Raw genomic sequence first — 24404 nt, 5'->3', positions numbered from 1 at the left:
TTTTCAAATAAAATTGGAATCATCTCATTAAAAAACTCTGTAACCTGCTTTTTAATTTAATAATGCATTTTAGCTAGTGTCAATCTCTTCTGTATTCACTTGTCAAAATATAAACATCTTTCTTCCTAATTACAAAAGGAATAACCGCTAAATGTGAAAGAAATGCCAACCGTGTACAGACAAGACGAGGGAGGGGGGAACCCGCAGTATTTGTTAGGAAACTGTGACTTCAATTGGCATGAGCAACCCAACTACAGAAAGTTCAGAGGTAGGACGGGCTCAACATTGTCATCAAGATTGCAGGTGCTTTGTTTCTCTCCTCTGCGGTCTTCAGCACCCTTATCTGCAAGCCCGTTCTCCTCATGGTCACAAGATGGCTTCCAGTGGCAGGCAAGACTGCATGGTCCCTTCTTGTGTCCCTCTGCCCCGGGGAAGTATCAGCTCATTCTTTAAGTCTAATGGGTCAGCTTGTGTCCTACGCCCTGCTTGACCAATAACAGTCACCAGGGCAATCCTAATCGCTCATGAGCTAGGACTGGTCAGGTACAGAGCCCAGGCTGGGGGTCAGCTTGTTCTGAAAGGCATGGCTAAGGGAGGAGGGGCAGACACCTTAACTCAGTGGGTTTTCTGTGAGTCGAGATGAAAGGATAATGTGTGGTTAGATAGGCCATCAACACTGTTCACGTCAGTTCTCCCCTCTGGCTAGCCAACGTGCCTCACCCTTTCCCCTCTATCCGTTTGAAAAACAGCCACAACTTCATAAAATGGATGCAGCCCTTTCCTGAAGGGAGGCAACGAGGGATCTTCGGACTACTGCATACATTGTGAGTCCTGAGTCTCCGGGGGTTCCGCAGGCCTCTTCGTTCTGCTATTTTGAGCGTATGTTGTTGTTGAATTTACTTAGGAAGAGAAGCACTTTTCTGAGCCTTTCTTCCAGAACGAGCTCTTCTTTTTCTTTTCCTTTGAGGGGGTGGGAGGCAGGGTTATCCCACAGACCCCAAGACGGGTTTCTCCTTGCTTAGTCATTTTGAACTAATGGCAGGTCTATGCGGGCCTGCGCTGCACTCCCCAAACGATACCCGTGCACTCTTTGGTCATCTCCCTGTTTTTCTCAAGCGTGGTTTGCTTCCTCTGACTGGCACTTGGGTCTACACCATTTATATGTATTGGTCCCAGGGCTGCCTGAGGAGACTGGGGAGGACAGTGGTTCCGCCAGCCATCAAAGCTGGGAACAATTTGCACGTTCATTTGATTTGTTTCGCTGTCGTTGAAACCCTTGACAAGAGGCCCGGTCCAATGAATAGAGAGCCTACTTTGTCCCATGGGTCGTGGTGGGGTCTGGAGGTGTGGGTTTGTCTCCCCTCTCTGGCTGATCAAAGCTGGAGGCAGAGCCCTGCTGAATGGCGTGAACACCTGGCCTTGTGTGGCCGCGGGCACTTTCCCCCACCCAGCTTGCTCTGTCCGAAGCTGTCAGTCCTTCACAAGCAATTGCTGCTAAAAGCTGATTTCTGGGGGTGCCTGGGTGTCTCAGTCGGTTAAGTGTCCACTGCCGGGTCAGGTCATGATCTCATGGTGTATGAGTTTGAGCCCCACTTCAGGCTCTCTGCTGTCAGCATCGAGTCCGCTTTGGATCCTCTGTCTCCCTCTCTCTCTGTCCCTCCCTGCTCACTCATGCTCTCTCTCCCTCTCTCTCTCTCTCTCTATCTCTCTCTCTCTCTCTCAAAAATAAATAAATGTTTAAAAGAATTTTAAAAAAAAAACTGATTTCTGGACTCTGTCCCACCACCGTGGCCTTCGACCGATGTTTGCCTTTACAGTGAGGGAAAAGGGCCCCAAGTGGAACATTCCAGATCTTTTCTTTTGCCAATTCAGGCCCCTATTTCCTGTCTTAACAAAGTGAGAATTATTTTTAGTGGGATTTTCAGAAATTCTGCCTCTTCTCACTCCAAAAAGGGAGTTGTGGATTGATTCCCAGAATTTTATATCAATTTAGGCTTAATTGTTTTGGAGTTAGATTTGTATTTCTTGAAGTCTGAAATATGAGATTGTGAAAATCCCCTAGATTCTTTGTTGGGTGATACTTTCTTTGGTATATCTTGTTTTGTTCATTCCAGTGAGTATTGGAAGGAGATTTTTGTAAACCTGTTAATCCATCACTCTTTCCTGGACGCCCCCAAAGCACTTTTCATGGTTACATAGCATCCCAATCACATGGATAAGGTCAAAAGCACTTACCCAGTTTCCAACTGGCAAACATTCAGGTGATTTCCAATTTTTTTTGTCAGTATATAAAAGCTACAAAAACTTGGTACATGACATTTGTGCGTGTCTCTGATTATTTCTTGTATAAATTACTACATTTTCAATAATGACAAGGAATTCAGCTGTATTTTGCCCCTTCTCAGCATTGTCTTAGTTTTTCAGTTAAGTGCCTCTAAATAAAAACCATCGCAAGAGTCCTTTGTCATATTGTAGAGCACTTTTCAGCTCCTGTTCTTCCTACCAGACCATATGTTGACCCAGATAAACTAATCCCTGTATCCAGGAACATGATTGGTCTACCAGGGATGTTCATTACCCTCATTTCTACTCTCCTTCTGCACCTTCTCCTGGTCTTTAGCACCCCCAGGTTCTCTCCATGTACTTTCTACTTATTCTCTTGAATTTTCAGCTGGTTTTCACCATACACCTCTGAAGTTTTCAGATCCGTTTCTACCAAGGCTTTATCTTGTGAAAATCAGTGAGATAGAACTAACAACCTTCTTAGCACTGTACCCCTCAGAATAAAATATCATACACACACACACACACACACACACACACACACGTGCTGAAACTCTGACATATCACTTTCATAAGGCAGAAACCAATAATCTTGTGTTTGTCAAACCATGAAGACCACCCACATGAAAACTCTCAGAGGTGCTTGTTAAAATCCAAATTCCTGGACTGCCCCTGGGGTTAACTGGATTAAAAATCTCTAGGGATAGGGGAACAGGAAGCTTTGTCTTACTTTTTTTTTTTTTTTATTACTTTTTAATGTTTATTTATTTTTATTTTGAGAGAGAGAAAACACAAGTGAGAGAGGGACAGAGAGAGAGGGGAACAGAGGATCCCAAGTGGGCTCCGTATACTGACAGGCTGACAACAGGGAGCCCGACGTGGGGCTTGAACTCACAAACCCGGAGATCATGACCTGAGCCAAAGTCAGAAGCTCAACTGACTGAGCCACCCAGGCGCCCCAGAATCTGTGTTTCAATGATTTCTCTAATGATTCCGATGCTTATTAAAATACGTAAACTTCCCTTACTAGAATTCTTTTTTTTTTAACTTATGAAAATTCTTGTATTCAACGCTGCATAAGCCGACTCAGCAACTCCCTTTCTATCATGCCGTTTAAATAAACACGCTACTAATCATGTGCCTCAATTGATGGTAATACTGATAGAATCTCCACAAAGCCAAAGAACATCATGTGCTGGAGCTTAGAAGTATCACCACATCTGACACGCCTCTCCTTGCTAGTCCCTTCCTGTTCACTTGGGGTCAAGTGACCAGTTCTGACCCGCCCCCCCCCCCCCCCCCCCCCGCCCCGGGCCATGAGTAGGATTTAGTTGCGTTCACACTGTGCCTTTGCCATGGTGCTAATGAAGCCATGTGCTAAGATGGTGCCTTGAGATAGTGAAGCCCGTGTCAGCGTCTCTGATGGTCCGTAAAGCCAGACCACTGTCAACTTTCAATACAGCGTGAGAGAAAAAAATGTTACAGAGATTTTAAGGTTATTTGCCACTGCAGCATGACCGAGTCTTATTCTGAATAATTCGACTGAGATCCCTATTTCTCGTTCGCGCATCAGTATCAGAGGGTCTTCTGATCATTTAAAACCAACTCATGATAAGAAATCTCCAGTTCTGTAAATCTGAGCTTTATTCGAACATTGCCCTCCTGAAATCCATTTTTATCTTTATAACTAATTTTACCGCATTTGCTTCCATGCAAACAAGAGAAAACACTTTCTGTGGTTGAAAGAGGGGTGTTAGGAAGCTCGATGACCTGGAAAAAGTAAGTGAGGTAAAAATGAGTCAATCAGTGGTTGACCTGGAGAAAGAACCCAGAACTTGCTCTGTCAACCTGGTTTGACAACAATTCACTTTCTTCTTTTTTTTTTTTCTTACCACTAACCGTGATAAGAAACCTCAAATTTCTCTAAAGTCCAAAATGCATATGTACTATGATCACGATATTACATACAATGCGCTGTAATTTTACACAAAATACGCTAAACTATAGATTGGGCTTGCTACCCTATTCATTGTTGAGTCAGAATGCCATTGTGATTTCCGATTATCTTATTCAATTCTGGTCGTGGTTCAGTTCCGCCATATCTGCTGGTATTTTAACTCAGGGCCAGTCTTAGAAACGGTGCCAACACTTCTACCCTTCCTAACCCCCATACCTACCGGGTCTGTAAGAGAGGAAAGAAGGACCTTGCACCCCTTTGCACTTCCTGATATCAGTTCTTTGAGTCCCGAGCCCATTATTTGTTCCTCGGCAGGTAACAAATGTACGAGGCAAAGAAAAATGGGGGCAAAAGGAGAAAGAGAAGGCAAGAATTGTTTTTCTCTAGCTGCTCCTTTTCGTCCTTTTTCTATTTGCCTTTCCTTCTCCTCTGTTAGCATAATCTCTAGTGTCTACTTTCTGTTTGTCTTTGTCTTACTTTGATCATTTAGCATGTAAATTACTTAAATGTCATGAGCATCACTCAGAATCTGATAGTCTATGAACTTTCTCCTAGGAAAACTACACATAAACTCTATTTATTTATTTATTTATTTACTTACTTATTTATTTTAACAAATGTGTTTTTTTTAAATGTTTATTTATTTTGAGAGAGAGATAGAGAGCAAGCAGGGGAGAGGCAGAGAGAGAGGGAGACAGAACCCCAAGCAGGCTCCGAGCTGTCAGCACAGAGCCCTAAGCGGGTCTCGAACCCATGAACCGTGAGATCATGACCTGAGCAGAAGTCAAGAGTCAGAGGCTTAAGCAACTGAGCCACCGAGGCACCCTGCACATAAACCATATTTCGAACCTCAAGTTAAGTAAACTCTGTAAGAATCAGATATTCTGTCCTCAACTAAAAGTCTCTATGTTCTCTTCTAAAGTAGTCATCTGAAATCTATTTGCATTGTAAGAATCCGCCCCTGACATTTTCTTGGAACTTTTATATCCCATTTTCTGGGTCACAGGTTCTTGATGGTAACTGAGAAAACTTTTTCCAGGAGTCAGCCTGGGGTGGTGAAAAGAACATGAACTTTACAATAACCCATGCCTAGATTAAATGGTGGCTGTAGTGCTTATTAGCTATGTGACAATAGAAATAGACATGAATCTCCCTCACCTCATCTCTCATTGCTTTCCTTCCACAGACAAGGTGAAATGTGGAGTGAGGATTATCAAGCCAGTTTGGGCCTGTGTCTGTATCTAGCATTCTCTTTGGAATGAATGGCTCCCAGCATTCACTGCTACCAGCACGAAAGTCTGTGGAAATCCTAAGACAACAACAAAAAAATTAGAAAGTAATATTTTCTCTCATCAGCAAGACAGAAACTCAAATCATGAACATTATGAGTTAGACTTGAGAGATTAATCTGATGCCTCCAAAGGATTATTTCTTCTTTTTCTTCTTAATCTTTGAGAGATTCTTTTGTATAAGTTAGTGATGTTCTGTTTCTTTATACTTCTTCATCTCATGTGGGACCTGCTCTTCATAATTTTCTTCTGTCTCATTATTGAAGAATTATTTTTAAATTAAAAAAAACTTATTTCAACAAGCTAGGTTTCATTTCGTCAAAGGTTTATCAGCTCCTCTAATTTTCCTATCTAACAAGTTATGAAGAAGGTGAATTCACACTCATCTCTTCCTTACACACTTATACCAACTATTTCTGCATTGTCTACACAGAGACATTCCTGTTTGATTCTAGCCAGACAATAGTCAGTGATAGATTATTTTGTACTCAAAACCGAAAATTTCAAATACTAAATAGAATAAAAAATTCCTCTGTAAATATAACCAAGTCACAGAACCTATATGTTCTTTTTTTTGTTGTTGTTAATTTTTTTTTTTTTTAACATTTTTTATTTATTTTTGGGACAGAGAGAGACAGAGCATGAACGGGGGAGGGGCAGAGAGAGAGGGAGACACAGAATCGGAAACAGGCTCCAGGCTCCGAGCCATCAGCCCAGAGCCTGACGCGGGGCTCGAACTCACGGACCGCGAGATCGTGACCTGGCTGAAGTCGGACGCTTAACCGACTGCGCCACCCAGGCGCCCCTGAACCTATATGTTCTAATGTGCCCCTGTACAAAGAAAGCTCAACTCCAAAAGAAAACTTTGAAGAGAAATCTGAATACATTCTCTTTTCCTAACATGAAAGACCGATTCCTCAATGGGTTTCAGATGATTTTGTCTTATTTTCCCACTCACTTCTGTGGGTTTGGCACGAATCGTTCCAGAATGTCAGAAGGTGGTGATTACGTTTGATATCCCTCCTCCAAAATGGCGCCAGAAAGTTCACGCAGGGGTTCCTGCTGAGCGTGGAGGGGAAACGTCACAGCTGTATCCCATTCAAAGGGTGCTGAGCTCGGGGTTAACTGGACGGAGGAGGGAGGGAAAAGAGGAGCAAAGAAAATCATCGTTCCAGAAAAGTTGTCCCTTCCTCAGCTTGGGCCACATTTTCAGGTTATCACAAAAGGACAGTACGTAGGACTTCAGCATGAAAAAGGCAAAGAATTTGTTTGGCTGAAGCTTTAAGACAGGTGTTAGACCGGAAGAGGGGTAAATGCAGGCATGATGTCTGGTCTTCCTCTGTCCCAGCTAGAAAGCCCCTCTTCCCCTGCCCTAGGGTGGGGGCAGGGGTCATCTGAGTTGCCTTCCGGTGAGGTGGGAACAAAGGAGGAGACTTGGCCCGGGGGAAGAGGAGGGTTTGGCATAAACTTCCTTCTCTGCTCTTCTTTGTCTGACAGCTGGCCCGGGAGCCATCCACCAGCCCCGAGGCACTGAGTCTTCTGTTTAGACCAGGGAGACCACCTCTGCATAGTTTATGTGAATTCACCCTTTCAGACTCACGATGGATGTTCTTGCAAAAAGGCATCCCGATGGACCACTCATTGCCTGTGTAGGTGGTGACCTTAGTCCCCCAGCTGTGGGAGGGCTGCCCGCAGACAGCTCTCAGCGACTGGCCTCCTGGGACATTGCCTCAGTTGAAAAACAAGAGCCCCACCCAAGGTTATACACCCTTCCCAGGGCGGCCCACATCCAGTGACTAACTGGCCTAGACTTTGACACAAATGGGGCAGCTCTGAGAGGCCGTCCCAAGTTCAGAGCTCTCTGTGGTGCCCACTGGAGTTGTTGTTAAACAGACTTCACCGCAGCCCAACGTTGCGGTGTCCCCGGCCCTGATTCGTTCTCTTCCTCTTCCTCCCTCAAGGGAGATGTTGGGCGCGTTCCTGTGTAAACGTCCTACACATGCGTCTTCACCTGCCAGTCGGCTTCCTGGAGGAACCTGGCCGTGAGCATTGAAATGTGCTTCACTGTACTGAAAACATTAGCACACACGTTCCGAATTTGATAGAAAGCTCTGTCTTAAATATGGCACAATTTCTCGAGAGACTTCTGACGGTGGTCTGTTAATAATGAGCTACCTTTATAAAAGAAATGATTCGACCCACGACGCTTGTTCAGTTTTATGTGGAAAGTGACCACCGTTAAGATGAAGGCTTAGCAACACAGGAAAGTGAACTTGGAGTCTGAGGGGACGTGTCCGCTGTCCATGACAAAGTCTCCCAGGCACTAAGCGGGACGGGATGTCAGGGAGCAAGCCTGGTCATGTGAGCCCCAATTTGTTGCCAGCAGCTTAAAATTTTTTCAGTTGTCGCTTAGTGTCACCCCCGGTCTCCTCCTCCACTAGAAAGGGAGTGGAAAAGCATACATTAGCACACTTCGCTCAAATAAAACAACACCTCCCAGCTGTCCCCAGCTCCCTTACAAAAGACAAAACCCTCCCAGCCCACAGATGCCTTGCTTGTATAGGGAGGAGAGGGGAGGGAGAGAGATTGTTCAATTCCTGAGCAGCGGAGGTGACCTTGGGTGGGGGGGGGGGGAAGAGGTGGGCAGCACTGTTGGTTGGTGAGCACTAAAGATGGAAATAGAATGGGAACTCTTTTACTCCTATTAGAGAAAGTGTGAGGGAGGGGGAGGGGGGAAAATGGGAGATGAAGAGGGGAAGGAATTTTGAAGAAGAAATGATCCAGGGAAAGTACGCAGTAACAGTAGGAAGCCCCCAGTGCATGGGAATCTCCGTTTTGGTAAAAAATCGGTGATAATTTATGTATAACTCTTGATAAAGTCCTGTTGTCTCCCGAAGGAGGTGTAACCACAGGCATGTCAAATAACAAAAAGCAAAAGAGAGGGTGCTGATTTTTTTTTCCTTTTTTTTTTTTTTTTTAAAGTTTATTCTCTTGCTGATTGATTCCTTTCCCCAGAAAGCAACTGCTTAATATTGAGAAAAGAGCTAAAACTCTTTTGTAATATGCTCTGGGGAAAGAAAAAAGAAGAGGAAGGAAAGCTGATACAATACTACGAAAAAAAAAAAAAAAAAAAGCCTGTGCAGTGTTCGCTTACATTGGAAACAGTTTGGTCTCTCAGAAGGGAAAAGAAGTGTAGGTTTCCACCGCTATCCAGAAGTAAAGCGTTCCTGTGAAACCTTTCGTAAGCCAGAGTGGCGCAAAGAGGCAATTTCCATTAAAGTGGATGGGACGTTTTTGAGTGTTCCAGATCTGCAAAATAACCTCTCTTGAGCTTTTTTTTTTTTCTTTAAAGTTTATGTATTTATTTTGGGGGAGGCAGAGACAATGTGAGTAGGGGAGGCACAGAGAGAGTGGGTGAGAGAGAATCCCAGGCAGGCTCCTCACTGTCAGCACGGAGCCCCGGTGGGGGCTCGAACTCAACAAACCGTGAGATCATGACCTGAGCCAAAACCAAGAGTGGGACACTTAGCTGACTGAGCCACCCAGGCACCCCTCTTAAGGTTTTTTTTTTTTTTTTCCTTAATGTTTTTTATTTATTTCTGAGAGAGAGTACATGAGCAGTGGAGGGGCAGAGGGAGAGGGGGACAGAGGATCTAAAGTGAGCTCTATGCTGACAGCAGGGAGCCCCAGGCAGGGCTTGAACTCACGAACTGTGAGATCATGACCTGAGCTGAAGTCGGACATTCAGAAGACTGAACCTCACTCTTCGGGTTTTCTGATTTGATCTTAGGATGAATCTTGCCAACGGATGCACAGAATAGATCAAGATAAAGCACAGATGCTCGTGGATGCAGTTTCAAAGCCTTGGCCGCTTAATGCTGACTTGCTGAGTAGAATTCCTGGGGAAGGGGCCAGGCCCTGCCTGGGCTACACGCTGCCTCTCTAAGGGCTTGCTGCAAAACAAATGCTGAATGCTGTTTTTGCTTTTCACCTTTTCTCACAAAAGCAAAAATCCTCTTTGGATTCCTCTCAGGGAGAACAGGTACTAGGGTAGGTCTTTTGCAAAAGTGAAGTGGCCTAACATAAACTTTCCAAAAGTAGAAGATAACAGAGGCGCCTGGGCGGTTCAATCGGTTAAGCATTCGACTCTTGATTTCGGCTCATGTCATGATCTCAGGATCTCAGGGTCCGTGAGTTCGGAGCCTGGAGCCTGGAGCCTGTTTTCTATTCTGTCTCTCTGTCTCTCTCTCTGTCTCTCTCTCTCTCTGCCCCTCCCCCACTCACACTGTCTCTCTCTTTCTCTCTCTCTCTCAAAATAATAAATAAACATTTTAAAAAAATCAGAAGTAGAAGATACCTGTTTAGGAAGAAATAAATGGCCAAATCAGAAAGAAAAAATAAAACTCTGATTATACACAGGAAAAACTAAGCTATTTAAGAGAACTTATTCAGAGCATGTATGTTTAGTTAACACATTGCTTTGGAAAGAAGTGGAAATTGCTGTCAACTGGGTGTTCTCTATCTGTTGATGATCTTGCTTGGTGTTAGTAACTGGAGGGCTTGTAAGGGGATTTTAAGGGCATTTGTAAACAGATGCTGCGGCTTATCACCAGCCACCACCACCCCCCCCCCCCCCAGGAAGCCTACGGCCACCCCCATTCCATTCTGTGCCTGAGAGGCCCACGGTGTTACAGAGGAATTCATTAAGAAGCCTCTAGAATTACAATTTATACAGATTATAATCTTTGCAGATCGTGTGGCTGCAACTCCAAATACAGTCCTTAGGTCCTTTGATTTGAGATCATGAAAGGTAGACTTTTCTTTCTAAGAGAATCTTAACTCACTGAGTTTGGATAAAATATGTTATACGTATGCTAATCTCTCTACCGGTATTATATTCTGAATACATTTCAGGTCCCAAACGTGTTAAGAGGCAAACGGTGAGCACTAAAACGCAACATAAAGATACTTACCCTTACCCCACATATTCACCCTTGACCTCTAGGTCATTCACATCAAGCCCACCCGCTGAAGTCGTTCATGTAGTACTTTGTGCAAGTCGTTTGTGTATTTTTCTAACTTTACATCACTTATGTCTAGTTTGGAATGGAAGCCTTTTGAAAGGCGTGGTGGTTTTAAAAATACACCCACAAGTTCTTTTTTACTCCTTAGCTCAAGAGGCGGAACTTAATTCCTCTCTCCTTGAGTGTGGGCTGGAACTCACTCAGTCTTTTGGCCGAAATTATTTTTATTATTATTTTTAAATATTGTGGTTAAGTATATTTAATATGATATTGACTATGTAACCATTTTTCAGTGGATGGCTCCGTGGACAGTTGAGTCTTGAGAGAGACCCCCCAACCCAGAATCGCCCGGCTATGCTGTTCCCAGATTCTTGACTCACCGAAAGCATGGGTGGCATCTTTCAGGGTGCCGTTCAGTGTAATGGCATTCACAGTGTTGTGCAACCAACACCACCATCGCGTCCAGAACTTTTTCATCATCTCAAACTGGAACTCTATCCCGATTAAACAATTCCCCCTTCCCCGCCTGCCCCCCAGCCTCTAGCGACCACCGTCCTTTTATTCTCTGGGAGTCTGATTATTCTAGATACCTCCTGTAAGTGGAATCATACTGTATTTGTCCTTTTGTGACTGGCTTACATCACTCAGAATCATGTCCTCAAAGGTTCATCCATGTTGTGGCCTGTGTCAGAATTTCCTTCCCTTTTAAGGCTAAATAATATTCTACTGTACGATACATTAATATGCCACAGTTGCTTAGACCTTTGCCAATGGGCATTTGGACTGCTTCCGCTTTGGGGCTACTGTGAATAATTCCACTGTGAACATGGGTGTGCAAGTCCCTGCTTCCCATTCTTTTGGGAATATCCCTGTGAGTAGGATTGCTTCATCGCACAGTAACTCAATGCTTAATTTTTTGCTTAACTACCAAACTGTTTTACACAGCAGCTACACCATTTTACATTCTTAACTGGTGGTGCACAGGGGTTCCAATTGTTTCACATCCTTAATAGGACTTGTTATTTACCGGTTGTTTTGAGAATAGCCATCTTAATGAGTGTGACACGAGATGTCACTTCTGACACTAGATTATCGAAAGACTGGAGCTTTTGTCTTGGATGTGTGTGGCTCTCCGTCTGTCTCCCATCACGCCCGTTGGGGAAAGTCATCTGCTCTCTTGTGGGGAAGCCTGGGGAGAGGTCCATGGGGAGGTCCCTATGTTGAAGAACCGAGGGCCCCTGTCAACAGCCTGTGAGTGAGCCTGGCAGGGGATCCTCCCCCAGCGAGCCCCGAGGTGACTTCAAATTCCCTCGCCAAACTGTCCCCAGATTCTTGACCCATAGCAACCACGAGAGAACAAACCGCTAACTTTGGGGTCATTTGTTACGCAGCAACAAACAACTATTCAGGGGGTAAGAACTTCACGACCAATTTAGTCAATAGTTCCACAAGTATTTACTGAGCAGCTCTGCTGGGCACTGTTCTAGGCGCTGGGGATACCCCAGTGAACAAAGAGGAAATGCCATCCTGATCCCATGGAACTTCTATCCTAATGCACGGAATAGGAGAAGGTGGTCAAAAGGCACACACTTCCACTTAGAAGTATGCACTGGGGATGTGATGTGTAACGTGATGATTACGGCCACCACTGCTGTGTGATGTGCGGGAAAGCTGTTGGGAGGGAAAATCCTGAGTCCTCAACACAAGGAGAAAAACTTTTCTTTTCTTGTCTTTTCTCCTTTCCTTTCTTTTCTATTCTTTTCTTCTCCTTTCTCTTCTCTTTTCTTTCTCTCTTTCTCTCTTTTCTATCTTCTATCTCCTTTCTTCCTTTCTTTCTTTCGTATCTTATATGAGTTGATGTTAACTACACTTATCATGGTGATCATTTCACACACACACATAAATTGAATCGTTATGTTGTATACCTTAAACTTACATAGTGTTGTGTGTCAATTGTGTCTCAACACAACTAGGAGAAAAAAGATTCAATGAAGTCATAAGGTTGGGGCTCTGATCTGATAGGATTAGTATGCTTGTAAGAAGGAACACGAGAGCGCTTTCTCTCTCTCCCTCTCTCTCTCTCTCTGTCTACTGAGCAAAGGCCACGTGAGCAGCTAGAGAGAAGGTCGTCATCTGCAAGCCAAGAAGAGAGCTCTCACCAGAAATCCAATCTGCCAGAACCTTGATCTTGGCGCTTTCAGCCTCCAGAACTGTGAGACAAGAAATTTCTGTGATTTAAGCCACCCCGTGTATGATATTTCAATGGCAACCTGAGCCGACTAATACCGCCTCATAGATATTGTTCATTAAAATTACAAGAATAAAGGCGTGAACTCCGGAGTCACACGTTTTGGGTTTGAATCCCAGCTCCACTGCTTACCGGCGCCGTGATCTTAGGCAAGTTACCTCTGTGCCTATCAGGAAAAAATAATTGCCTGCTTCACGGGGTTATTACGAGGATCAAAGGAGTTCGTATTTGCGAAGCAGAGTGCCTGGCTCACGGCAAATGTACAAGCGGGTGACAAATAAATAAGAGACTGATGAGTCACATTCTATTAGGAAAACAGAAGCCACCTCCATGGTTTAGGCGTGACGTTTAGTGCTGGGGACTAGGGACCTACACACGTCTGGAGATAAGACAGGGATGAGAGGGCATGGAACACAGAGGCAGACAGGCTCCTTCAGCACCGCAGCCGGGACTCCCAGAGTACAACTGAAAACCACAGGCCAACACCCACGTCAGCTGCGTGCAGCTGTTCACACCGGCTTCTGGGGAAGAAGGGTCCCTGCTTCTCTTCTTGGTGCCTCTCCGATGCTTTCCTGTGGGCAGGGGACGTTGGCAAGTGTGGGTCTCGGGCTGTCCACGGCCCCCGGGAGAGCTCAGGAAGGCAGGGCTGGCACCAGGTCGAATCGATTTGGTTTCCCTGCAACTCCTCAGAAGGAGGAGGTTTTACTTAACTTCTGATTATCTTCGTATGTGCTTTGCCTTCACGTGTTATTCAACATTCCGAGAGCCCTCGGAGACCTTCTGTCTAAAGCTGTATTAGCAATTCCTTAGCATCAGGAAGACCACAATTTATACCCCTTTAACCTTCCCGTTGGACTTCCAATAGGGTCTTGCACACATGATGCACGATGTATGCTCAAGACATTTTTACTTATTGAAGGAAAAAAACGTTATAACCCAAAGGACTATGAGAATACAATTCAAGCAACCACAAAGCAGCCTGAAACTCTTTTCGATAAGATCTGCGTTTGTTTTTAAATCTAGTTTTTCTTTTTCTTTTCTTCCAGCGATAGTAGGATTTATTATTAAAAATGCAGTTATTAAAAAAAATACCGCGGTGCCTGGGTGGCTCCATCGCTTAAGCGTTGGACTCTTGATTTCAGCTCAGGTCACGATCTCGTGGTTTTTGGGTTGGAGCCCTACCTTGGGCTTTGTGCTGACAGTGGAGGGCCTGCTTGGGATTCTCTTCCTCTCTCTCTCTCTCTCTGCCCTTCCCCTGCTTGTGAGTGTACACATGCGTGCGTGATCGCTCTCTCAAAATAAATAAGATTTAAAAATTAAAAATTAAAATAAGATTACAAAAATATCCATGGCATGTCACAAAGACACGGGAGCCAGCCTGATGGGGCACCCATCGGCCAAATCCAGAGCGATCGGAGCACAAAAATAATTAATAGTATAAATCATTGGAGAAGTAATAACCTGCAAGTCAATACTGATGACAATGGGTAATAAGCAGTAATAAACGGATAAGTAAATAACTGGGGAGAAGGAGGACCTTTACTCAGGGCTCGCTGATCAACGTGAGGGTGTGCTGAAGCTGGGCACTCATAGTGAAGCCTGTGGCAGGCAAGGATCATCAGTAGATGCTCAATCTAGGCATTTTGATGAGGAGCTTGGTCCAGAAGTGTCCACCCTCAAACCGCTTATTAGTTGCCAAAAGGGAAGAAAAGAGCAATTATACAACGGAGAAACTGGGCAACTTGACTGGGGTGATCCAAATCGACATCATCAATGAAGAGCAGGTGAATATCATATACCTCCGGAGATACTACCCTGAGAAGGGGACGTCACCTGTGTAGTATTATGGCCCAGAAGGCACCCTTGCGTCTAATCAGGAGGAAACACTAGCCAAACCCAAGGTGGAGGACATTCTATTTTAAAAAAAGAAAAAAAAAAAAAAGGCAGGGGAGCTATATTTTTCAAAAATGTCAAGAACAGTGGAGAAATGTCCTCAACGAAGGGAGAAGAAAGAAGCCTAACAACCAAGTGCAAACTGACTCTAGCCTGACTCCTGAACTGCAGGAAAATTTTCTATAAAGAACGTACTGAGGGGCACCTGGGGGGCTCAGTCGGTTAAGCGTCCGACTCGATTTTGGCTCAGGTCATGATCTCACAGTTCATGAGTTTGAGCCCTGTGCCGGGCTCTGTGCTCCCAGCACGGAGCCTGTTTGGGATTCTCTGTTTCCCTCTTTCTCTGCCCCTCCCCTGCTTGCTCTCTATCTCTCTCTTTCAAAAATAAACATTAAAAAAAAAAAAAGAACGTTATTGAGTTAACTGACAACACGGGAATACCCATGCCAATGACAGATTAGATTAGACAAAAGCATTATGTGGTGTTAATTTTACTGAAACTAATAACTATGAAGTTGTTAGGAAATAAACACTGATATATAGAGACATAAAGAGTCTTATTGTGTGTAAGTTACCCTCAAAGTTCAGAAAACAATTATTAGAGAGACAGGACCAATGATAAAGCAGAGGTAGCAAAACGCTAACGATGAGGGAACAATACAGATGTTCTTAGTCCTATTCTTATTCTTTCAACTTTTCTGTAAGTTTGAAATCATTTCCACATAAAAAAGGAAAAAAAAAAGTTCAAATCTATGGAACAATTTTTCACTTTTACCTAATTTCCATATGACAAATTTCAAACAACTCAAAACTAGAAAAGAAACTATAACCAAATCCCGTGTACTTAATTTTATATATATATATATATATATATATATATATATATATATAAAAACCCTTAACAGCAGATGAAGTTCAAGTAGATTCCTGGATATAGTCTGGAAACTTGGGAATTCTAAAGGTATAAGGTATACCCATTGACGGACACCTGTGTTCCTAGCAAAAGGGAAAATGCCAAGTGATGGCCAGGAGGGGCCCGACTCTATCAGCCTTGAGGGCAAGGCTCTTGTCTGATCTCTCTTATGTTCAGGGCCCACCACACTGCTTGTTGTAGAGTGGGTGCCCGATGGACTTTATCGTGTGGCTGAGTGGACGGATAACGAAGGAATAAGATGTCCCCCAGAGCCCTATCTATCCCTAGCCAAGCTTTGGGACAGTGCTGTGGTTTCGAAGTTGTATGCACGGAGAACAGGGAGGACTGGCTTGTCCCACGGCTTTCCTTTTGGTTCTTCCGGTGGCTCTTCTAATCTATAGGGCCTTGCTGAAGCTAGTTAAGATATTCCCAACTGGACTATTCTTGTCTATGTATAAGTCAGCAGAGTTAGTTGATTCATATAATTCACATAGGTATTTCTTTCATTATTAGATCTTCCTCTTTTTAGTGAGTGATACTTGGCCCTGAATTCAGAAATTATGTTTGGTTTTAGAATGCACATGCAAAACACAATAGGTAAATACTGATTTAGTCCAGGGTCTCTGGAAAGCGGATGCCAAGAAGGAATTAGCTATGTAAGAAACTTACCGGGGAAAACATCCGTGAGGGATCGCAGGGAGGAAGCGGAAGGAGGCAGGGCGAGCTAGCAGACCGTGATGTGAGTCCGAGACCCCGCGGAGAAGAGAGGGAAGGAGAAAAGGAAGAAGGCGGGGAGGGAGGGAAGGAGGAAAGCCACATACGTCCAGCTGTGTGGTTCTAAGAAAGTTTCAGCAAGGATAAAAGGGAATCCTTGAGCCCAACTCTCATCAGAGGAGCCCCTGTGTCCCAGGAATGGTCTCTTTAGTAACCCCGCCACGCTCGGTCATTGGCCAGGAGCAGACCCGAGAAGGATGGCCAGCAGCTTGGGAGGCTGATTAATCTTCCTGCGCTAGGAGATCTGAGAGGCATTACTCCATTGGCTGCTACTGACAATAATTTGCATGATTTAGGCTTAGCTACCCTCTGCTTTTACCTGAAACAGTCGTATGATCCAAGGCAAGTTTAGGGTTTAGGCATTAATCATCCATTTGGACTCTGCTGTCATTGCCATTTAGCTTTGAAGAGGGAGTTGTAGTCAGGACATCCTGAATGAAGGTTGAGAAAAGGGATCCATGTCGCACTGAAAACATTAAGCTATAGCTTTGCAGCAAACTATGTTCTGCTTTCATTTCAAGATACGGTAGGTGCGTTATTTTCCTTTTGCCTCAGAAAGACACTGATTCAAGATGCCGGGTGCCCGTTGACTTCCCAAATCTGGTGGCTGTTATTCCAAAGCCTCACTTGTTTTTAGAGACTCGTTTATGGGTCAAGAGAGCTTTAAATTTGCCCTTCCTGCCAAACGTGAAGATCATCTTCTAGGGGGCCATCTTTGCGTCCATGCTCCAGGCCTCCTAGAATATCTCCTCTCAGAAACACTGAGACTTTGAGTAACACTGACATCAACTAGATAAAGAGGGTTGGCTTTTGCCCGTGCAAGGTGACTGTTTAGGAAAGCAGTGTCCTTAGGAGGGTTTCTTTGTCCAGCCGCCTTCACCAAATCTCTCATTTGGGGAACATCGTTAAAACGTAAGGATAGATAGTGGTAGGATCTAGTAGAGACAAGCATAGTCTTGGTTTGGAGGTGATGAAATCTGGGCTTGAACCCAGCACACTGCTGTCAGCAAGGCAGATGACAGCAGTAAATATCTAACTCTCAGGCAGCTGGAAAAGTTCCAGGAGGAAAGGGAGGTCTAAGAGTAGCTATTGGATATTTGGTCACAGGACAGTGACATTCAGAGGGGGAAGTCATTCACTAGGATAGCTGAAACTGGGGAAACGGAGGAGAACCCCGTTCACAAGGGTAGGGGTAGTGAGGCATCAGAAGAGTAGCTGTCAAATTTCCAACCTATTAAAGTAGAAGGCAAGGACCCAGGCACAGAAGTAATCAGTGGGGAATCAACGTTCTGCAAATATTGGGGTGCGAGGATGAGATTCGATCAGCAGTGAGAGCCTGATCCAGCGTTGGGGCGGATGATCTGCTGACTAGCTTTCCTTACCCACCGGGTATAGAGGATCTGAATTATTCCGGTCTGAGCTGGAACTTTCCTACACTGCAGATAGGGACTAAGCAACCCAAGATGAAACTCGCAAGGTTCAGAGTTAGGGAGACCATAACTTCAAGAAGCTAGAAGTCCAATTTTATGTGTTCACGCTTGAGGATGATAATTTCTGCACTAATAATTTCACAAACAAGTTGAACGTCAATTTACTCAAAAGCATAAGAGATTGCTAAAGAGATAACACACTGGGGACTCTGTTATCAACACGGGACTAGAATAGGATCCCGGAATAACTGCAAATTGGCCATATTCACATACCATCAATACCACTGAGTTTTCATTACCTTTCAGATTATTGATGTACTGGCAGCGACTGCCACACGCAACCAAAGCCCAAAGTCAATACTATATCGAGGAGGTTGCATATTTAGAAGACAGTACATTTTAGAAAAAGAAAACAGAATTAGAGGTTAGGGTTCTGCTATTTTCTTATTGCTTTGTAGGGACATAAGCCTTTATCTGGTAAATTTCAAAGCTAGAGGCATTTCTAGGTTATTCCTTTAAAGGTATTTAATCCTTGGGGCTCCTGGGTGGCTCAGTCGGTTAAGTGTCTGACTTGAGCTTAGGTCATGATCTCGTGGTTGGTGAGTTTGAGCCCCGCATCGGGCTCTGTGCTGACGGCTCAGAGCCTGGAGCCTGCTTCGGATTCTGTGTCTCCGTCTCTCTCTGTCCATCCCCCCCCCCCCCCCACTCAAAAATAAATAAACGTTAAAAAAATTTTTTTAAATACAAAAAAATAAAGGTATTTAATCCTCTATTTAGCAAGATTGATAGGGGGAGATACTTCTAGTCTTAAAAATGTTTGGTAAGTTTAATGCTTTTTGGTTTTCTTCAAGTTTTTTTTTTTTTCCAAGCTATGGATCGCGATGTGCATAATGCAGCAATCCTATCATTATCTTAAAGGAAAAAATGATGTTTTATTCTTAACTTACCCTTGAATTAAATATATAGAGAAAATGACTAAAATTATATAGTTAAGACTAAGTCTAGGGAATTCAAGAAGAAGGGGAAATTACAATGCCTATGTGTTCTATACTTTTTACCCTTCCCCTGCCATGTAAAGAATTAATTGTGGAGGTATAATCTGGTTAAAATGTTACGGAGGAGAGTATTGATGGGGAAAGGAGACACAGAAGGGAAAGAGGCTTTGAGGGATAAATAAATAAGTTACAAAAATAGGCATGGTTGTGGTACAGAGATTATAAGGACACATTATAGATTGATTTTATTTATACATGTCTATTATTGCCTAAAGTCCTTTCTCAGTAACACTTGACCGTGCTATGTCCCGTTCCCTAATTTACTGCCTTCATGAGTCCAGTGCTTGGTGTCCATAATAGCATGGGCTGTACAGTGTTGAGGTGGTTATTTTGGTATGGTTTACCCAGAGGCAGCTCAGAGGTATGGTTTACTCAACGCACAGCATTTTCTTTTCAAAGTTTCCCTTGTTTCCAAGTCTACATCTTATGGTCACCAACCGCCACCACTCATGCTGATGGTTAAGACAATGATCTGGGATAAAGAAACCTTGTTTCTAGCTAAGTTATTTTAGAAAAATCCTTGAATCTTTTGAGTCAATTTCCTCCTTATTAAAATGAAGGGGTTGCATTAGGTCTCTTTCAGTTTTAAATGTTTGTGCGTTTACCAGTTATGCTTTATTATTAGGGCAGATACTTGTTAGAGGTCAGTATTCTCACTGGGAACTAGGCTGATGAGAATAGTGCATAACCATAGATACATTACAAAATTCAGTAACTAAGAGCACCTGGGTGGCTCAGTCAGTAAAGCATCCAACTCTTGATTTTGGGTCAGGTCAGTGGTGAGATCGAGCCCCCGAGTTGGGCTCCATGATGGGTGTGAAGCCTGCTTAAGATTCTCAATCTCTCTCTCTCTCTCTCTCTCTCTCGCTCTCTCTCTCGCTCTCTCTCTCGCTCTCTCTCTCCCCTCAAGATAAATACACTCAAAAAGATAAAAATTTAAAAAAACAACAACAACTTACCTGTTTAGCCTTGGATTTGGCTAGACGCAGGTGGGTAGGGAATGTTTCCCTGAGAGTTTCTTGCAACAAGCAGGTCCTCTTATGTTTTAAGGCACAAATTCACGCTACCTATGTGTCCCTAGGTACCTGGAAAAGACAAATGTAAATCCATTCTGCAACAATCCAACTTAAAACAGACTTTAGGGGCGCCTGAGTGGCTCAGTCAGTTAAAGGCCTGAGTCTTGTTTTTGGCTCAGGTCATGATCTCCTGGTTTGTGGGTTCAAGCCCCACGTCAGGTTCTGTGCTGATGGGGTGGAGACTGCTTGGGATTCTCTCTCTATCCCTCTCTCTCTACCCCTCCCCTGCTCCATCTCTCTTTCTCTCTAAATAAATAAATACACTTAAAACAAAAGTAAATTAAAAACAAAAAACAGACTTCAGTGGTGCTTGGGTGGCTCAGTTGGTTAAGCATTCGACTTCGACTCGGGTCATGATCTCACTATTGGTGAGTTCAAACCCCACATCAGGCTCTCTGCTGTCAGTGCAGGGCCCACTTCAGATCTTCTGTCCCCCTCTGTCTCTGCCCCTCCCCCACTTGTTCTCTCTCTCTCTCTCTCTCTCTCTAAAAAATAATCACTAAAAAAAAAAAAAACCCACAGACTTCAAGAATAACAAGGGATAATTTTTTTTTTCAATGTTTTTTATTTATTTTTGGGACAGAGAGAGACAGAGCATGAACGGGGGAGGGGCAGAGAGAGAGGGAGACACAGAATCGGAAACAGGCTCCAGGCTCCGAGCCATCAGCCCGGAGCCCGACGCGGGGCTCGAACTCACGGACCGCGAGATCGTGACCTGGCTGAAGTCGGACGCTTAACCGACTGCGCCACCCAGGCGCCCCAACAAGGGATAAATTTATAACAACTGACTCACAGTCAGAAAATACAAAATACATGAGGAACACAAGTCATCATGAATGAGAGTTAACAGAAATAATAAATAACAGGGGCTCCTGAGTGGCTCAGTCGGTTGAGTGTCCGACTTCAGCCCAGGTCATAATCTCGCGGTTCTGTGGGTTCCAGTCCCACATTGGGCTCTGTGTTGACAGCTCAGAGCCTGGAGCCTGCTTCGGATTCTGTGTCTCCCTCTCTCTGCCCTTCCCCCACTGGTGCTCTGTCTCTCAAAAATGAATAAACATTGAAAAATATTTTTAAAAAAGAAATAATAAGTAACAGAAATCAGACTTGAAAGACTAAACATATTTAGGTTTTCAGATTTGGATGTAAAATAAGCACGGTTAATTTGCATAAATACATGAAAGAGGGTATCAGATATACAACTTGGAAACAGGAGACTCAATTATTAAGGATATTCAAATTACTTAATTTGGTGAATTACTTAATTTTAGCTAGGTGTTGTACTTTAATACTTGCTTTAAACTGTATTATTTTTTAAAATGTAAAATAAATTAGTACAAAAATAAAGAAATACTAAATTTATTTTAGTCTTCAAAAAAAAAAAGGTATCCCCATATCATGGTTGGTAAAGTCTTGTAACATTTTCTATTTGAACAATAGTAATTGCTATATACCCTTCAGTACCGGTGTTAGCTTTTGCTGTGTAACAAATCATGCCCCAAATAAAGTGCCTTGTAGCAGAGTCTCATCCTTTTAAATTTCTTTCTTTTTAAATTTATATCCAAGTTAGTTAGCATATAGTGCAACAATGATTTAGAGAGTAGATTCCAATGATTCACCCCCTATGTATAACACCCAGTGCTCATCCCAAGTGTCTTCCTTAGTGCCCCTTACCAATTTAGCCCACCCCCTCCACAACCCCTCCACAACCCTCTGTTTGGTCTCTATATTTAAGAGTCTTTTATGTTTTGGGGTGCCTGGGTGGCTCAGTCGGTTGGGCGTCTGACTTCGGCTCGGGTCACAATCTCGCGGTCCATGAGTTCGAGCCCCGCATCGGGCTCTGGGCTAATGGCTCGAAGCCTGGAGCCTGCTTCCGATTCTCTGTGTCTCCCTCTCTCTCTGCCACTCCCCCGTTCATGCTCTGTCTCTCTCTAACTCAAAAATAAATAAACATTAAAAAAAAAAAAAGAGTCTTTTATGTTTTGTCCCCCTCCCTGTTTTTATATTAGTTTTGCTTCCCTTCCCTTATGTTCCTCTGTTTTGTCTCTTAAAGTCCTCATGTGAGTGAAGTCATATGATATTTGTCTTTCTCTGACTGACCAATTTCGCTTCACGCAATGCCCTCCAGTTCCATCCACATAGTTGCAAATGGCAAGAGTTCATTCTTCTTGATCGCCGAATGATAATACTCCATTGTATATATGCATACCACGTCTTCTTTATCCATTCATCTCTTGATGGACATTTGGGTTCTTTCTACAGTTTGGCTACTGTCGATAGTGCTCGTGGTGTCTCATTCTTTGCTCACAATTATGTGGGTAAGCAATCGGGGTCTGTTTTGCTGCATGTAAGGTGAGCTGGACTCAGCTCCCTCTATGTCATCTGAAAAGGCTGGATTGGCTGAAAAGTCTGGCTCCTCTCTCCTAGGGCTCTCTCACCCACTGGGAGACTAGTCTGGACTTTTTCTGAGTAGGAGTGGGCAGAGTCCCTGAGAGAGGACAAGCCTTTATGCATAAGTACTTTTCCAGCCTTTGCTTGCAACCTATTTGCTAACGTCCCATCGGCCAAAGCAAAGCACATGGTCAAATCCAGATTTAAGGAGGGTGAACTAGACTGTTTCCTGAGGGGAGGAGCTGCAAAGAAACGGTGCAAAGGGGTATACACCTACGATAGAAAGAATTGATAGCCTTTTTTTTTTTTTTTTTTGCTGTCACAGTACATTAGAGTGGCTACCCAACTGAAAGAAAAATAGGGGGAAATGTGCAGGGGCAGCTTAAAGAGTAGGCTCTGGAGCGGAGTGAGGATCATTCATTCGTTCACCAACCTTTATCAAAGACGCAGATAGTCCCGTGAGGAGCTCACACTCTGCCCCTGGGATGTGTGTGCTTTCACTCCACATCCATTTCACTGTCATCCATTTAGGGTGTATAAACTGGTTATCTAGTCCAAGCAGATCGTTAGGTACAAATTAGGTACAAAGGAGGCAAATAAGCATATGTGTTGCATAAAGCCATTTCACTCATGTTCCCATACAGAGCTGTCTTTTAAATTGTTTCCAGTTTCCATTCTAGTTCACTTCTTTCCACTGCCAGTCCAAAACCAGAGCCATTTATTTGTTTGGTTAGTTTAGCTATATACCCTGACTGCTACTAAGAAGATTTGAAGCAGCTGCTAAATTTCTTTCTCAGTTCCCTTGGGTGCTAGAGAAGCACATTCCTTTCTATCTGAGCCCTAAGTATGGCCTCTCAGCGCAAGTGAAAACTGCACTCTTGATGGCCAAGTAAACCCCTACCTAGTTTAACATTGATTCTTATAAAATGTTCTTAACTCCAGTTCCCTTTTGCTGGGAATAAGAGCTGGGCTTATCTCCCCTAAGCTGTTCTTGCTCTAAAGCTCTCACATCCATGCAGAAAGGATGGTTTCTCTGCAAGCTTAATGTATTTTCATTCTTCTTCTTAACCTGCACCAGCTCCTGTCAGTGACACAAGGCTCGTATCCTGATTTCCTTAGAAAGCATTGTCCTCTGCGTTAAAGTTTATCATATGCCTTCCACCGGGATATATTTCCCAAATCTATACATTAATTTTCAAATAGAATTTGCAAAGACTATAGCTTTCCTTTTTTTAAAAATGTGATTATTGCTAACAAATACCAAAATTTTTTTTATCAAAAAATGTTCCTAATATGGAAACTCTTATATTTTTGCTGTTCTGTAACATAAGTACATAGTATATACATATATATATATATATATATTTTTTTTTTTTTTTTTTTTTTTAAAGCATACTATCCAGTGAAGACTAAATTGATCTATTTTTATTCTTTCTGAAGTCACAGTCCTGATACGGTCATTCTTTTTTTCAAAGTTTCCATGCTTGCTATTTCTGATAGAAAAAAATTGACTTGGGGCACCTGGGTGTCTCAGTCGGTTGAGAGCATCCGACTCTTGATCTCAGCTCAGGTCTTACTCTCAGGGTCTTGATCTCAGGGTTGTGGGTACAAGCCCTGCACTGGACCCTGTGCTGGGCATGAAACCTACTTTAAAAAAAAAATTGACTTACAAAATAGGGCAAAACTTGGTCCTAGTTGAGACACACTGTTAATATGGAAAGGGAGTTAACAGGGTGACCCCTAGAGAAAGGCAGAAGAAAAATGCTCTTTTCAGAAAACACCGAGTGGGAAGATTTTATCACATACCACTCAGAATGGAGATAAACACCTAAAGTTCCCAACGTGGGGGTGCCTGGGGGGCTCAGCCGGTTAAGCGTCCAACTCTTGGTTTTGGCTCAGGCCATGAGCTCACAGTTCGTGAGTTCGAGCCCCACACCAAGCCTGCTTGGGATTCTCGCTCTCTCTCCCTTTCTCCCTGCCACTCCCACTCTCTCTCTCAGAGTAAATAAACTTAAAAAATAATAATAAATTGCCCAATGTGATCTGAAGATTTTTAAACCCAACACTCCCAGAT

At 43.5% G+C, this 24404-nt stretch overlaps 1 long non-coding RNA gene across 1 annotated transcript; it reads right to left on the bottom strand.

Moving 5' to 3' along the window:
• Window positions 1-1850: 1850 nt before the first annotated feature.
• Window positions 1851-23454, bottom strand: LOC131483457 (uncharacterized). The gene is made up of 3 exons (XR_009247693.1): window positions 22764-23454; window positions 19826-19951; window positions 1851-2295 (listed from the first exon to the last, which is right to left on the bottom strand). It is a non-coding gene; the product is annotated as an uncharacterized LOC131483457 (long non-coding RNA).
• Window positions 23455-24404: the final 950 nt, after the last annotated feature.

Source organism: Neofelis nebulosa, chromosome 8 (assembly GCF_028018385.1).
Source record: "Neofelis nebulosa isolate mNeoNeb1 chromosome 8, mNeoNeb1.pri, whole genome shotgun sequence".
Taxonomy (NCBI): Eukaryota; Metazoa; Chordata; class Mammalia; order Carnivora; family Felidae; genus Neofelis; species Neofelis nebulosa.
The sequence above is the reverse complement of the archived record's forward strand: the minus strand, read 5'-3'. Positions and strand labels throughout refer to the sequence as shown.